This window comes from Mytilus trossulus, unplaced genomic scaffold (assembly GCF_036588685.1).
Source record: "Mytilus trossulus isolate FHL-02 unplaced genomic scaffold, PNRI_Mtr1.1.1.hap1 h1tg000122l__unscaffolded, whole genome shotgun sequence".
NCBI lineage: Eukaryota > Metazoa > Mollusca > Bivalvia > Mytilida > Mytilidae > Mytilus > Mytilus trossulus.
Window position 1 is genome coordinate 1,783,354 of NW_026963298.1, and position 15,023 is coordinate 1,798,376.

Genomic DNA, 15,023 nt, shown 5'->3' on the forward strand with positions numbered 1-15,023 from the left:
AATTCGACTAATCAATGAAATATTCAAATTCTACTGATACGTGAAGTACGACAGTTTATCGTTTATCATATAGTTAACCATTATACCGAAGCGTTATTCTTGGTAATACTGTTGTACGTTTGTTCTTCTTTTCTGCGTTTTACATATATTGGAAGCATGTCCATCTCCTAAATGTTTCACTTTAAAATCACTTAATTTCAAAACATGGCAAGGTGCTAAAATGGTACAACACGTTTTTTTTATAAGAACGCCCAATACAAAACAAGATGCTCAAGCTGAAGGACAATTCATTATCTGTAATACAAAATAAGTGACAGGTTTAGTGCTATAAAACCAGGTTTAATCCACTATTTTCTTCATTTCAAAATTGCTGTACCAAGCCAGGAATATGACAGCTGTTGTCTATTCGTCTGATGTGTATGTTTCATTGTTTGATTTAATCATTTGATTATGGACTTTCCGTTTTAAATTTTCTTCGGAGTTAAGTACTGTTGTGGTTTAACTTTTTTAATATACGGATAATATCAATTCAAAACCGGGAGTGTAATCAGGTGCTCCGGAAGGGTAAGCATTTCCTGCACCGTATACGACACCCGTCGTGCTATTTCTTTGTTCAGTCCGGTAATGATAGATATTTAACCTACATGTTGCATTTATTAATATGAACTCTTCCTTTTTTATCCTTAACACAATTCCAACCTTGTGAAACGTTGTTATTTAAAGATATTAAAGGACATTGAGGGCTTTACATTTCGTGAGGTGTTACAGCAATGGTAATCTTATACTGAGGTGCAAATCCCTAGTGTGTTATTTATAATTATGACGATGTAAATACTAAGTTCATTCTGCAGAAAACTTTTAGAATTGAACCACTACTTGACAAGATGATCATTTACCTTCACTAGCTGAGAACATAGACAGTGCTGATAACTGCGCTCACTATACTCTCCGGAGGGAACTGCCATCATCATAGATATCGACCAAGTGATCGAAAATAAAATGATTTTAGACGAAAACAATTACGTCAGACGCACACTATTTGTGAAGTTCATGATTGACACTCGATTCTAAAAACAATAAAATGACCCCGACCCCCGACACAAATGAATCATCTTCAATTGGAAAAAAACTTCAACATTCAAACTTTTATTTAACAAACAAATCTTTGTAGATGTCAGAATGGATTTTTTTTACATTTCTGCCAGACGCACTTTCGTTTACAAACAACTCATCGTGACGCTCAAATAAAAAAGGGAAGAATAATATAATTAAGTGCGGAGTTAACGTGCATTAAGGACTAACAATTCTTAAAAGTTTTGACAAATAATGTATTGTCAAACACATACTGAAAATTTATAAATAATTGTCCTTATTCGAGATAAATCAGTAAATATCAAAATAAGGCTTCAAAGTACTTACCAGGCAGGCGTGATTCATAATCCTGCAAAACAAAGGGAATACTATATGTGTGCGTCTTTTATTAAAAGCTTTGCCTTTTTTTATAAGTTAACATACTTATCAACTGTATTACAAGAATATGCATGCATTCATTAACATACATTTGTAACTAACTCGTATCGTTATTAAAACAAATAATTGAAAATACTAGTTACAAGTATGTACAATTTATCCATTACCTTTAATAACTGTTTCATTTCAACTCCTTTGGTTAGTTCGCTTGGTTTTTTTCCCTGTAAAACACAAAGTGGTTTTATGTGTATACATAGATATCAAAGGTACCAGGATTATAAGTTAGAACGCCAGACGCGCGTTTCGTCTACATAAGACTCATCAGTAACGCTCATATAAAATATTTATAAAGCCAAACAATTAAAAAGTTGAAGTGCATTGAGCATGTTGAAGACGGAACTGATTTAAACGCTGCTAACGTTAGAACAAAATAACTGCAGAACACTGACTGATATGTGTTGATTTCAGGTTAGAGTGCCGTAAATTTGTTATTTTAATATAAAAAAACAGTCACGTTCCCTTTTCACGAGTCTGACCTACATAGTTGGACTTTTTACCTTTATTTGTGACATTTTGACCTATTGTGTCTGTATGTTTTGTTCACGCATTATTGTCGATATTTATAGATTTCAGATTAAAATCGACTGATACATGGACGTCGAATTGATTAATTATATATAGTAGGTAAACAACTCAGATATCTTGCTTGCATTAAGTCTTTTTAATGACCAACAAAATTGCGTTACCGAGATACATTTCTTGTCACTAGAAAGCAAAAATGCATGGCGACACATGTACTTTTCAATCTTTAAAACAATTGTTATAACGGCATAACTCTTCTATCAACATAAGTAAAAACAGATATCAGGTTATTATTGAGAAGAGGTCAAACCTCTACAATTTCATTACGACTCATTTGATAGTAAAAAAAAACACACTTGTTTTTGCGATTAAATGCTTTTCGTTTGAATAGTTCAATCAAATGAAAACATTATAACGATCAATGTTTAACAATATGATTCCGCATTTTAACAGATCACGTATTTTTTACTACGGAAAAAACCACACATCGGTGTCCATTCGGTAAGAGGGATAACTAGCGAGTGATGAAGATGTCGTTTATTTGTATATTTAGAATTTGTAAGTTTTGTCAAATAATGTTTATTCGTGATCAATAACATTTGATGATATGTCTTCTTTTGCGTTTGTGTTTGGTTAAGAATATCGTTTCAATAAAAGACACATTACTCTGACCAGTTATTTGTACCTTATTAACATTTTTAGATATTGTTGTAAGCTAGCAATACTGCCAACTGGATATTTATTGTATATAATAATAAACTCATCATAGATAACAGGAATACAATTGATCTTACGCCAGACGCACGTTTCGTCTACAAAAGACTCATCAATGACGCTCAAATCAAACATGTTATAAAAGGCCAAATAAAGTACGAAGTTGAAGAGCATTGAAAACTAAACATTCCTAAAAGTTTTGCCAAATACAACTAAGGTCATCAATTCTAAGGTAGAAAGCCTTAGTTTTTCAAAACAATCAAGTTTTGTTAACAGTTAATGTATAATCATGAACATATCAATGATAACTCAAGGCAACACAGAAGAGCTGACTACTGGGTTGGTGATACCCTCGGGGAAATAAATCTCCACCAGCAGTGGCATCGACCCAGTTGTTGCAAATAAGCTTATCATAGATACCAGGAATACAATTAAATATTTACGCCAGACACGCGTTCCGTCTACAAAAGACTCATCAGTGACTCATCATTAAGCGTCAAATTGTGTTTGTAATTCATGCTAATCGTAAGCCCTATACTTAATTTATGTATAATGTTGTAGTTTTAGAGAATTAACGCTTTTGTTGTATAATACAAAATATAACTAAATATGTCTTTCTTTCAAATATGAACACTTTATCTAACGTCAAATCTATGTCATGTGTTTGACAATGTATGATCTCTTTACACTAAATTCTGTATATATTTAATGGATTTTAATTTAGTTTTGAACTAGTTACAATAATTTAGTTCTATTAGATCAGTATTAAGTTTTTTGGTCTATTTGTAAGCTGTTATTTGTGCTTCTTGTTAGTCACCTGATTTACATTTAATTAATTTGTCTCATAATAACGATATGGTTAAGCGCCTGTTAATGAAAACTTAAATACTTTGTAGTTCCCTGTCCCGAGTCAAGAGTCTATAATTCGATGGTTTTCCCGCCTTTGTGGTACTGTGCTATGGTGTGTGGGTAATTTTTTCTTGTCTTCATTTTTGTTGATTTGATTTGCCTGTAGGGTACTATTATGACATTTTATTTCTTTGATTGAAACGTTGGTGTTTTTTTTTTTAAAGCGATTAAGAATATCACGCAATGCCTTTTTGTATCTTAATTGTTGACATAATAATTGCTCACACCACATCTTCCTATATTTATATAATAGCTTCGTAAGTCTATTTGCTTTGCTTAAATATTTTGGTCAATACAATGGAATTGTTTGCGGCTGTAATAAAAGTAAAAGGTTAAGCTTGTTTAATCCACTGCTATCTGCATAATGATATTCGTTTACCCCGTGCGAACTATAAAAGTGGGTTTTTATTCACATGTTTTTTGCTTTTCATTTTTCTATTTGATATGTTACGATATTGAAGTTATCATGTTTGTTTATCTTGGACTAACTTGTTTGTGTGGCTATATAACATGCTTAATTTGTAAACATACAATTTATAGTTGTTTACAAAATAATGGTATAATTGTTTAGAAATCACTAGACCAATCGTAGATACTGATGGAATGATTAGAACTTTCTTTTTTAATTACATAATATTTCTGGAATTGTCATAATCCTCAATGTATATTTTAAACTTCTACAGTTTTCAAGAAGTTTACGTTTTACAGTTTTTTTTAGATATTTTTTAGTGACAACTATATACTGTGGATTCCTTATTTTCCGTTGGCTACGAATTTTCATGGATTTAGTGGGTACAGGTGAACCACGAATCTAAATGTTCAACAAATTACAAATTTTCATACGTTTGTATGCAGACTTTAGCAGAACCACGAAATTAAATGTCCACAAAAGTTCAAGTTTTGTTCAATCCACGATAATTGGTTCCAACGAACATTGATGAATCCACAGTATAAACAACACTAGAGCAAAAGAGGGACGAAAGATACCGGAGGGACAGTCATTATTTTTCATTTTTGTTACGTTAACTATATCATAGAAGGTTGTGACTTTTTGGACACAATATTCTGTTTGACTTCTGCACAAGTGATAATGAAATGACAACATTTGGGTAAAAATAAAAATGAACTTTACAATTGATTTTTGTGTTTTGTTTGCTACAACTGAACGGTGATTTTTGACTGTAACCGAAAAAATACTTTTTTTTCAATTGTCCCTAGAGAGGTATTACTGTTATTGCACTTTGTGGCTGTTCGATATTTATTGTTTTTGTTTTTGTGTTTATTTTTTACACATAGGAACCCGTTTTAAATATTTGACATGTTTAAAAGTCTGTGACCTCTGTAGCTGATTCTATTGCAATGACCTTTGCTTTTCGTTGACAAACAAACATATTAAAGGTGACCTAAATCATTTTTTTAACGTAATGTTTTGTCATTGACAATATTACCATCTCGATAGTATCTGGAAATAATACTTTTTTTATACCCTGATTAACACATGAGCGAAGATTCGATGATTTCGACATTGCTGTTCCCCTCTTGTTTTGCAATTGTCGACATATGTTAATACACATCAAGATAAACAGTGCATTTTATTACAGTCAGTGTTTTTGTTTGTTTCTTTCACTCTATTATATGTCAGCTATGCTGGCACTTATGGTAGAAGCATCGTTTTGGGACAAAGAACGACAATCAATCTGAACAGTTTCGTCGATCTCGTTAAATCTCGTACGAATTTTTGTTTAATGGCTGCCAAAATTTTCGTTTAATCGCGATCTTGAAAAAAACCCAGGCAGAACTGAAGAAATTCGATGTTAAATGCGACATACATTTTTATTTGTTTAAAACAAACAAACAATTATAAAATGTTGTAATGTTCCAAACAGCTGGGGCATGGGGGGGGGGGGTTCCTTAAGGACTACCCCTTTTATAATATTTGTTTGTTTTATTATGCAATACAAAGAATATATTTGTTTCGGGTTGGGGAACTTAACTGTTTACAAATTCTTAAACAGGAGCGGGTGCAATAACCCAGAGGAACTCTCAATAAATTTCATTTGTTTGGGTTTTTTTTCCAATACAAGGATACATTAGTTTCGGGTTGGGGAACATAACTGCTAACAAGTTCTCAAACAGTAGGGGCTGCATTAACCCAAAGGGATTTTACAGTTGTATATTTCATCTGGTTTGTTGTATTGTCCAATACAAGAATATATATGGTTTAGGAGTGAGATCTCAACCGTTTATAAGTTCTCAAACAGAAGGGAGGAGGGTGTTACCCTGTGGATTACCACTACATTTCATTTGATTTTTTTTAATATGCCATACAAGAATAATATGTATTGTTTAGGGGTAAGGATCTCAACCGTTTACAAGTTTTCAAACAATGGGGTGGGTGTAATCACCAGGGACTCCCACTATCTTTATATTTGGGAATAGGCGTCTGTGTTTGTGTGTATATATTTTAGTATAAACTAAACAGTAAATACAGATAAATTGTATGTGTAATACAAAAGTTTGCAAAGATATTATCGATGTGTTTCTATCAATTATGAAAATTTATGACATCAGCATTTGTGTATATTTATATGTTAATAGATACAATATGCCTAAGAACTTGTATTTTACAAATCAACTATAGATTATAATGAAAGCATTGCCTGGCATCTTTTCGTCTTTGGAAGTAGAAAATTTAAGGTGCAATTTAATCCCGACGAGACTACAATAGCAATGGGCCCTAAGAATGTCAACAGACCCCACCACAATTAATCGGCCTGTGGTGGTGGTTTGTTGTAATATCATCATTTATCTCACTTGTTTTAGATATTAAATTTGACTGTCTAGAAAAATAGATAAGTCTTTCTAAATGACCCATCCGCAAAGTTTCCTACTTCACAAAAGCTTTCAAATTTCATACAATCTACTTGCTTAGTCTGTAGGTACTTCTTGATATTTGAATTGAGGTGCGACTTGATTTGCAGAAATTCATTTACAGATTTATAGTAACGTGTCACTTGAAAATATCAGCCTTTTTTCATATGTAGAGACATAGCATTATTCACTTTTTAATTATTGGCTTGGTAATTATAGCTGGCATCTAAGGTAGCACCTTCATCATATTAATCTTTAATTCTGTGTTTTACTCTAATGCATTTATTGTTTAAAAACGAAAAACAATTAAAAGTGTAATTCAAAGAAAAAGAGACATATGTGTTTGAAAAGAAAACAGCAATATTGATACAGTTCAGAAAGGCTATGCAAAATTGATTGTTGCAATCTAAATCAAACCAATGTTTCTAGAATAAATCTCTGGTAAAAGGTTCATAAAAGTCTTATTTATACAAACACATACTTCCAATGTTACAAGTTCTTTAAGAATTATGGTTTGGTTACAAACATTATCATAATGGTGACTGATATGTTTCATACACCGTCAATGCATGTCATAACTCTATCAGCAGGAGGTCCGATTTAACATCGTATCGTGTTGAATTTATTATTTCAACCAATACATTGTGCAACTTGTAACAATATTAAATGTTAGAATGATATATGAGATTCGTTCTGTTATTGTAAGGTAGATCTGCAGCTTATATTGATCACACACTATTTCAACACAATATATATATACACCGATTAATCCAAGCGGATGTTACACTACCTGTTTTACTTAGTATTTCTTATTATTAATAACAGAAACTTACGTTTAAGACAACACAAATGTACTTAAACTTGTACTTACGTCCTTATTTCGTATGGTTAGATCACAATCGTCGTCCAAAAAAAGAGTAGCTATCGCCTGGTCATTTTCTATGGCAGCTATATGTAACGCAGTATTTCCATACTTGAAGGTAGAAAACATCAAATATTAAAGAGAATAACTATGGTTTAGTTAAACTCATTTGCATATGTATGTTTGCAACGAGTATATTCTCATGTGTGATATTAAATCATTATAATATTTTCACATATTGATGATAACTGTTTGTATATATCTATTAAGTTAAGACAAGTCATGTCCCTGTATAAGCACTTATCTATGTTGCTTTAATTTGAATATTTTATCCTAAGCTATCGTACAGGATAACTGTAATAGGAAGTCATGTGATCACACTTTAACCCAAATATAGTTTATTTAATAGTCCGATAACCACCTTTTTTTTACCTGCAGCTGCAATAGTTCGAGTTGTTTTCGCGACAGATTTGATATTGAATATATTGGTCAACAGGAATTATATAAAGAACAAAATCAAATACTTTGTAGTCGCACATTTCAGAAGTAATTTATATCTTTATGAAAGAGAGGAGAAAGACACCAGAGTGACAGTCAAATTTATAAATCTAAAAATAAACTTACAACTTCATGGCTTCAGTTTAAAAAGACAAACAAACAAATAGTAGTACACAATACACAACATAGAAACTAAAGACAAAGCAACACGAACCTTACCCAACATTGGGGGTGATATCAGGTGCTCTGAAAGGGTTAGCAGATCATGCGCCCATGTATCACCCGTTGTGTTGCTAATTTTATTGCAAACCCGGTAAACAGTCTTATTCGGTAGGTCACATTCGTGGCGAAAAAGGAAGTGAATTGCAGTTACCTATCCGATATCAACTGGCGATAGCGTCTGTTACATTTACTAAGGGAATATTTAAACTTTTCCATTAAGATTTGTTGGTTTAAAAGTGTCCTTGTGAGTAGCAACCTTATCAATAATCTTTCAAGGATATCATATAGGTATAACAAGCCCGGGAATAGTAATTAAGAGATATATACTCCTTATGCAGGCGCTGCGGGAATGTTTCTGCATCGAAATAGAAATAGCACAATTGGGAAGCTGAAATCATCTATTTTGTCGTAAAGTTTTGTTTGCAACCGACCCTTGTTGTCAATTTCCAGATGTAAATCAAGATATGAGGCCGATATAATTGTAACTGCTGTTTCATTATCAGTTAGTTTCAGATATTTTTTTTTGTTTGAATCAGAGTAAATCTTTACAAAGAAGGATGTATTCCTCCCCAATATACGATACTTGCATCTACGTTCGCTATTTTGTTAAATGCAATTCCAACTCTTTCAATTTTTTTTTTAGTTTGGAATTGGGAACACTTGTGTAAGGTGTAGAAAAGTCAAATGTGTTAATACTATTGCAAGATGAGCAAGTCTTAGATTGCGTGAACTCTAAAAGATCTTTCGATTTTTTCAGTACCTACAGCTGATACACGCCACCCATAGCATATACAGTTAAACAATAACTTTCAAGCCCATCATTGATTGCTGATAAATAGATGTTAATAATTTAAAAACGGGTTTCGTGAAGCTATTGGAAGACCAATCAATATTCAGTTGGTCGTAAGGACACTTGTGTAGGTGTCAGACTCCCTCAAATTTAGAACGTATGTAAAAGTAGCCCTACTATGACACAAAGTAGTACTTTTGATGTCATTGTTTTCTTAAACTTACCAACACATTTGCAGAAATGAAACTTTTGGTGAACGAGAAATGTGTATAGACCATTTTGAGCCAACATTTACTTGTCTTTGGGTTTGCATGAAAAATTCAGGATTAATGTGCTACATAGTAAACTAATTTAACATTTTAAGAAAATCAGGGGTTATTTTTGGAGTAGTTATTTTCTCAAAGGCAATACTTTCTTAGAAGATTTTAAACACGGATTGCATTACATCGGTACAGAGATTGAAGAAGAAGAAAGAATGATATATTAGAGATCACTTTATTCCTATCTTTTCTGTTTGTTTCAAATAGTATTTCTTTTCCAAGGAATATTTGGCAAAGGGAGGGGGTAATGTTGTTTTTTTTAGTTTTAAGGGTTATTAAACGGATCCGAGATACATGTCCTAGACAAACAATACATTTACCTCACACTTTTTTTAAGTAATACATTTATGAGTGAATCGTTGTTTGAGTAAATACCAGTGGCAAACATGTTTGTGCAAGTCAAGTCGATTCGGAAAGACCTTAATTTTCAAATTAATTATGTGTTCGGTAATGATGCTGCTTTGAGTCTTACTATAGATGACCAGGATATTGAGAAACGAACCTTTATTGACGAACGAACGTATTAGGAGAGGTAATTGTAAGTTAACAAGCGTACCTAAAACCAAAACGTGTTGTTATGTTATGATTTATATGTTTGAATTGTATTCGGATGCAATCAAGATTATATAGAGAAATGCATTATATATATATCAAGTTTAAATAGTTTTCAGGATTTATCGATAAAAGACGTTTAAAAGTGTTACGTATGTTACGATATCATATACCTGGAGTTTTTATAATTGTTGGACGCATGATGAAATAAACATCACGCATAGGAGTATTCGAGTGCACCGACAACTTTTACTATACCCGTACAGATATGAATGCATAATTGAGATGCTCTCAAACAATATGTAAATGTGAAGCTGTGGGATCGTTTCTTTATCTGTCTTTTCAATTGGGTATTCAAGTTTTATATGTAATCTCATCGATCAGTTTATAAAAAAATATGTCGTTTTTTTTTAACCCGTTCAAAAATATTTTTGTTTAATGAGGAGGTGGGTGTGGGGGCAGTATGTTAAATCTTGTTCTGCACTTTTTGTGATCTCTGCCTTTTTTATTTTTCATTCTGTTCGGTCCTGCCTTTTTATAAGTTTATCCTGTCTTTTTTTATTACATAAGTTGTCATCCGCCTTTTTTACACCACATTCATGTCCTGCCTTTTCGAATTTCATCCTAGCAATCCACCCCTAAAACTCATATGGTAGTCTTTTATCATACCTGTCAACCTCTTTTTAGTGTTAAACTGGTCATCAAATTTCATACAAGGCTTACCTGGTACTTCAAAAATGCAAATGACAACATTGGAACCTTACAACAAATTTATAAGATAATTGCAGATACTAATATGTATAAAAAAAAACAATAGCGTTTGTGAGGTAGAACAACCCCCCTCAACCCACCCAAGCTTATGAACAAAACAACATTATAGCCAAGGCTCCGTGTTGAAGCCCCTCGACACAACCCTTACAAGCAGCTTATGAAATAAAAAGCTTACATTTATGATATTGACTTCATTGTTTAGCAAAAAAGCAATTAACCAAAGGTTCTACTTACACACTCAATGCAATTGGCTGTAATTTTGTTAAATTATCACAAAAAAACTATACAAAAAAATAATAAAAATTGTCCCTTGAAATTGCAAGCCTTAAATTGTGATTTCCTGACATGTTCTCCTTTCACCATGAGGCAAAAACCTGGACTGCTGTTACCAAATAAAATCAGCAAAAAAATACTTCTAAATAAAATTCAGAATGGAAATGGGGAATATGTCAAAAAGACAACAACCCGACCAAAGAGCAGATAACAGCCGAAGGACACCAAAGGTCTACAACTCCGCGAGAAATCCTGCATTTGGATGTGGGCCTCAGCTGGCCCCTCAATAAAATTATGCACTAGTTCAGTGAAAATGGACGTCATACTACACTCTAACACATATAAACGAACTAAAATTGAAAAATACATACACGACTAACAAAGGCCAGATATTTAACATGTTTTGTGAGATCTCAATCCTACCTTATACCTCTAGCCAATGCAGTTTTGGTCCTCGTGGAAGGAAATTCCGTTTAAGAATTTTAGTTTTGTTCCTGGACACCAATGGTAGAACTAAGGGAAATACAATAAACGATTCAAAACTAGAAAGTGCTGTTGAGGCATGGAGTACATGCAATGTACGTCATTCGTAAATTGTAAACTTGGTAATCACTTTGGAGTTTCGGCGAGAAAATAATGTATTTCGCTTCTTCCCAATTATATCGATGGACTTTCGAGTCTATAGGTCATTATTTTTGACGTTTGAAATGTGGAAGGATTTTGTTAAGTAATATACCCATTGATTTATTGTAGAAAAATAGGTACAAAATAACTTAATTTCCGGTTATTACATAGTTATTATAATTAAAAAAAATGCTTAGCCTTTGTCCTAAATTGTCGAATGTCACACAATGTATTTGTCTCAAGAATGTCTAAACCAAGATTTCAAAATGATGTTTTAATTATATTGTCTGATTTTTTGATTTTTTTAATGCCATAATGTACTACTCAGCCAGTTGAAATGTAATTTAGGTCCATATGTGTACGTGTGATGAATAATTTGGTCCAATTTTTCTAGGGCTATATCCCTTAGTACTCAAAGATTGGACCTTCAACCGTATGCGCCTCCTATGACGTGGTAAATTTGATAATAACATTCGAATACATTTGCAATTATAATGAATAACTAATTAAATGAGCGGAAAATATGATAACCATAAGAGATGCAACTTCACTATGATTAGCAAAAGTATCAGTACACTAGTAATAAACTTTAATATCTATTTTTGTAGCATCCCCTTTTACGACATGCAAAATACTTAAAAAAATTAAATTGAGGAATTTATTTCTTTGATTTGATCAGGGTTCCTTGTAGTCAGCCTTATCTGGCTTGTCTGGGGCCTAAGCCAACGAAGATAGATAAATTTCGGAAAAGAAAAGAAGATTTAAAATTAAAAATAAATTATATCAATATGGTAAACTTTGATATCTATGCTTTCAACATTAACCCCCAAAAACACTTTTGGACCTTAAATTTTAAAACAGTCTTGCATATCGAGTGCACCCTTTTCTATTGAAGTAAACATTAAGCTTTGATTGAAGTAAGCTTATAAACAGGTAACATTTCTTTAAACTACATACAGAACCATGCAATTTCTTTCACTTGGACGATTTTATGTTGGATTAATTAATTAATATGTATAAACTACCGCTCCCGCTTCGTACGATTCGTCAAGTTACGCTTTCGTACGTTCATTCGTCATTATCCTGGTCATCTCTGATAAGGGCTTAACAAAGCTACGTTAAGTTTAAAAAAAATATATATCAAGTTTAGACAAATATTTATGTAAAGAACTTTATTAATAATTGTTATAAATATCAATTTTGTTCAAAAATTGTTTCTTCCTTAAATATACACGGTGAAACTAATGTTTTAAATGCCTAGTTTTGTGTACATTTAATCTACACAAGGCCTTCATCGAGTATTAACTGCATGTAGACAAAAAATGTGTACACTACATGTTAACATTGAGTTTTATCAAAGGGATTGTAATTTTGTTCAGTTTACGTGTGAGTTACACTTTCACAACACCGAGTTTAGGTCAATGTGAGCACGGCCTAAGTTTATAAATTGAAAGACACCCTTGATTTGCTTGATGCGAAAAGGTTATGATTATAAAAGTACTGGTATATAGATTTTGTTTTATCTAACAGAAGCAGAGCACATTACTCTCCTTAAAGTCGCTCTGTCTTATCAACGAACATGACGTTCTCCTCAGTTTTCGATAATATTTCTATAACTTGTAACTTCCTCTCTAAGATATGTCTGTGGAGTTTTTAATTGTCTTAATATGCCAGCTTTAGCTGACAATTATGGTAGAAACATCGTTTTGGGATAAAGAACGATAACTCTCTCTACACGACCCATCTGACAAGTTTCGTCACTCTCGTTAAATCTCGTACGATTTTTTTTTAATGGCGGCCAAATTTAACGTTTCATCGTGAACTTGAAAAAAACGGGACAGATCGGAATAATTTCGATGTTAAATACGACATGAATTTTTGTTTAAAACAAAAACAAGAATTCAGAAATTTTGGTAACTTTTGTAGTTTATTTAAATTTTATTGTACCACGGAAATAACCGAAGTAAGGACAACAACATCTTACGCCATGTTTCGTCTGCTTCAACTTTCCAGTTTCAGTGAGGTCAATACAAATTACCCAAATAATCACAGGTACTTCATTTAAAAGTCACAAAATCATAATTAATGATAACATATTTAGAGTAAAATTTTAGTACAGCCATGGGAACTTCAATCTTCAACACAGAAAAACCTCTGCAATCAATACATTTTTGATTTTTTTTAAATGGCCATACGGCATGCGGGGTAAACTCCAGACTAAGTCCAGTGAACTCCTGGTTGACCATGCCTTCTCATGTTCATCTGCCACATTATTCCCCACATCAAGGAACAGTGATAATGACTTTGGTTATACTATTGAATGTGATCAAGGTTATTTAGTAGCCAGTGGCGAATCCAGAACTTTTCATAAGGGGGGCCAGCTGACTGACCAGTAATGCTACAGTGATATCCTAAATAATCAACATTTTTTTCCACGAAAAGGGGGGGGGGAGCGGTACCCTGGATCCGCCTATGGTAGCCCACAGACTATTTCAAAACTTAACAAAAGTTAAGAACAAAAAAAAAATAGTCTAATATATCGCAATCTTGTAATTCTGTATTTCCTTTGACAAACACTCACTAAATGTTTTCATAGATTATGTCACATATCAGATATCTACCTTTTAAGTCCCAGGAGACTGAAACTGTTTTGTTTTCTCTCGTTTAGTTTAATCATAAAAGTCTGAGTAGTACATTTAGTATGAAATAATGGCAAATTGTTCAAATATTTGAAGAAATAAAACAAAACATCTGTTAATATCACAGTTTTAAGGATTTGAAATTAAACATGTATTAATGATGCATGGAATATGGGTACTAACCTCATTACAGAATCATGGATTGTTTGAAGGCCAGTTCAAATCCGTTTATCTATGACTCTACATAGATGGAATCAAAATTAAATTGGTGTAACTACATGTGTATTGGAAACAAGGATAGTCTTCAAAATAAGCACAGAATGGACTAGTTCATTAAAAAAGCTGGTGAAAAACTGAAAATATAGGTGCAATTTGGGTACTCTCATGTTAGCAACTTCACAACTCCAAATTTATTTTTATGAACCAAATAAAAAAAAAGTACAAACCTAAAGGCAATAAAATGCTTTATCATGCACAGCCTGATACGACCACAGATGTATATATTTTTTTTTATATCAGTTGGAATCAAGCATATTTTAATTTTGGACCCTTCAAACTTCAATATGGACTAATTTGAAAACAGGTATCAGGTGAACCCAAACATTTCTATTCAGCAGCAGTCTCTAACTACATATCTCCTTAATTATATTTGAAAGTGCTACAAAAATATTGAAAATATGTAGATTTAATTTTTTTTCTAGCTTCTCTCATGTGAAAGCGGTAACTTTTTGTTCACTATTTATGTGTTGCGTCTTATTGAGTTGTAACACTTTATAGTGACTGAACAGGTTAAAAAAATACTTCTTAAGAAGCATATGTATAAATACAAACTCAGATCAGAATAGCATGTACAATTTGTAAGATATATGTCCTTGTGAATAGTAAGGAGAGTTATCAATAATTCTGCAGATAATGCAATTTTCAAA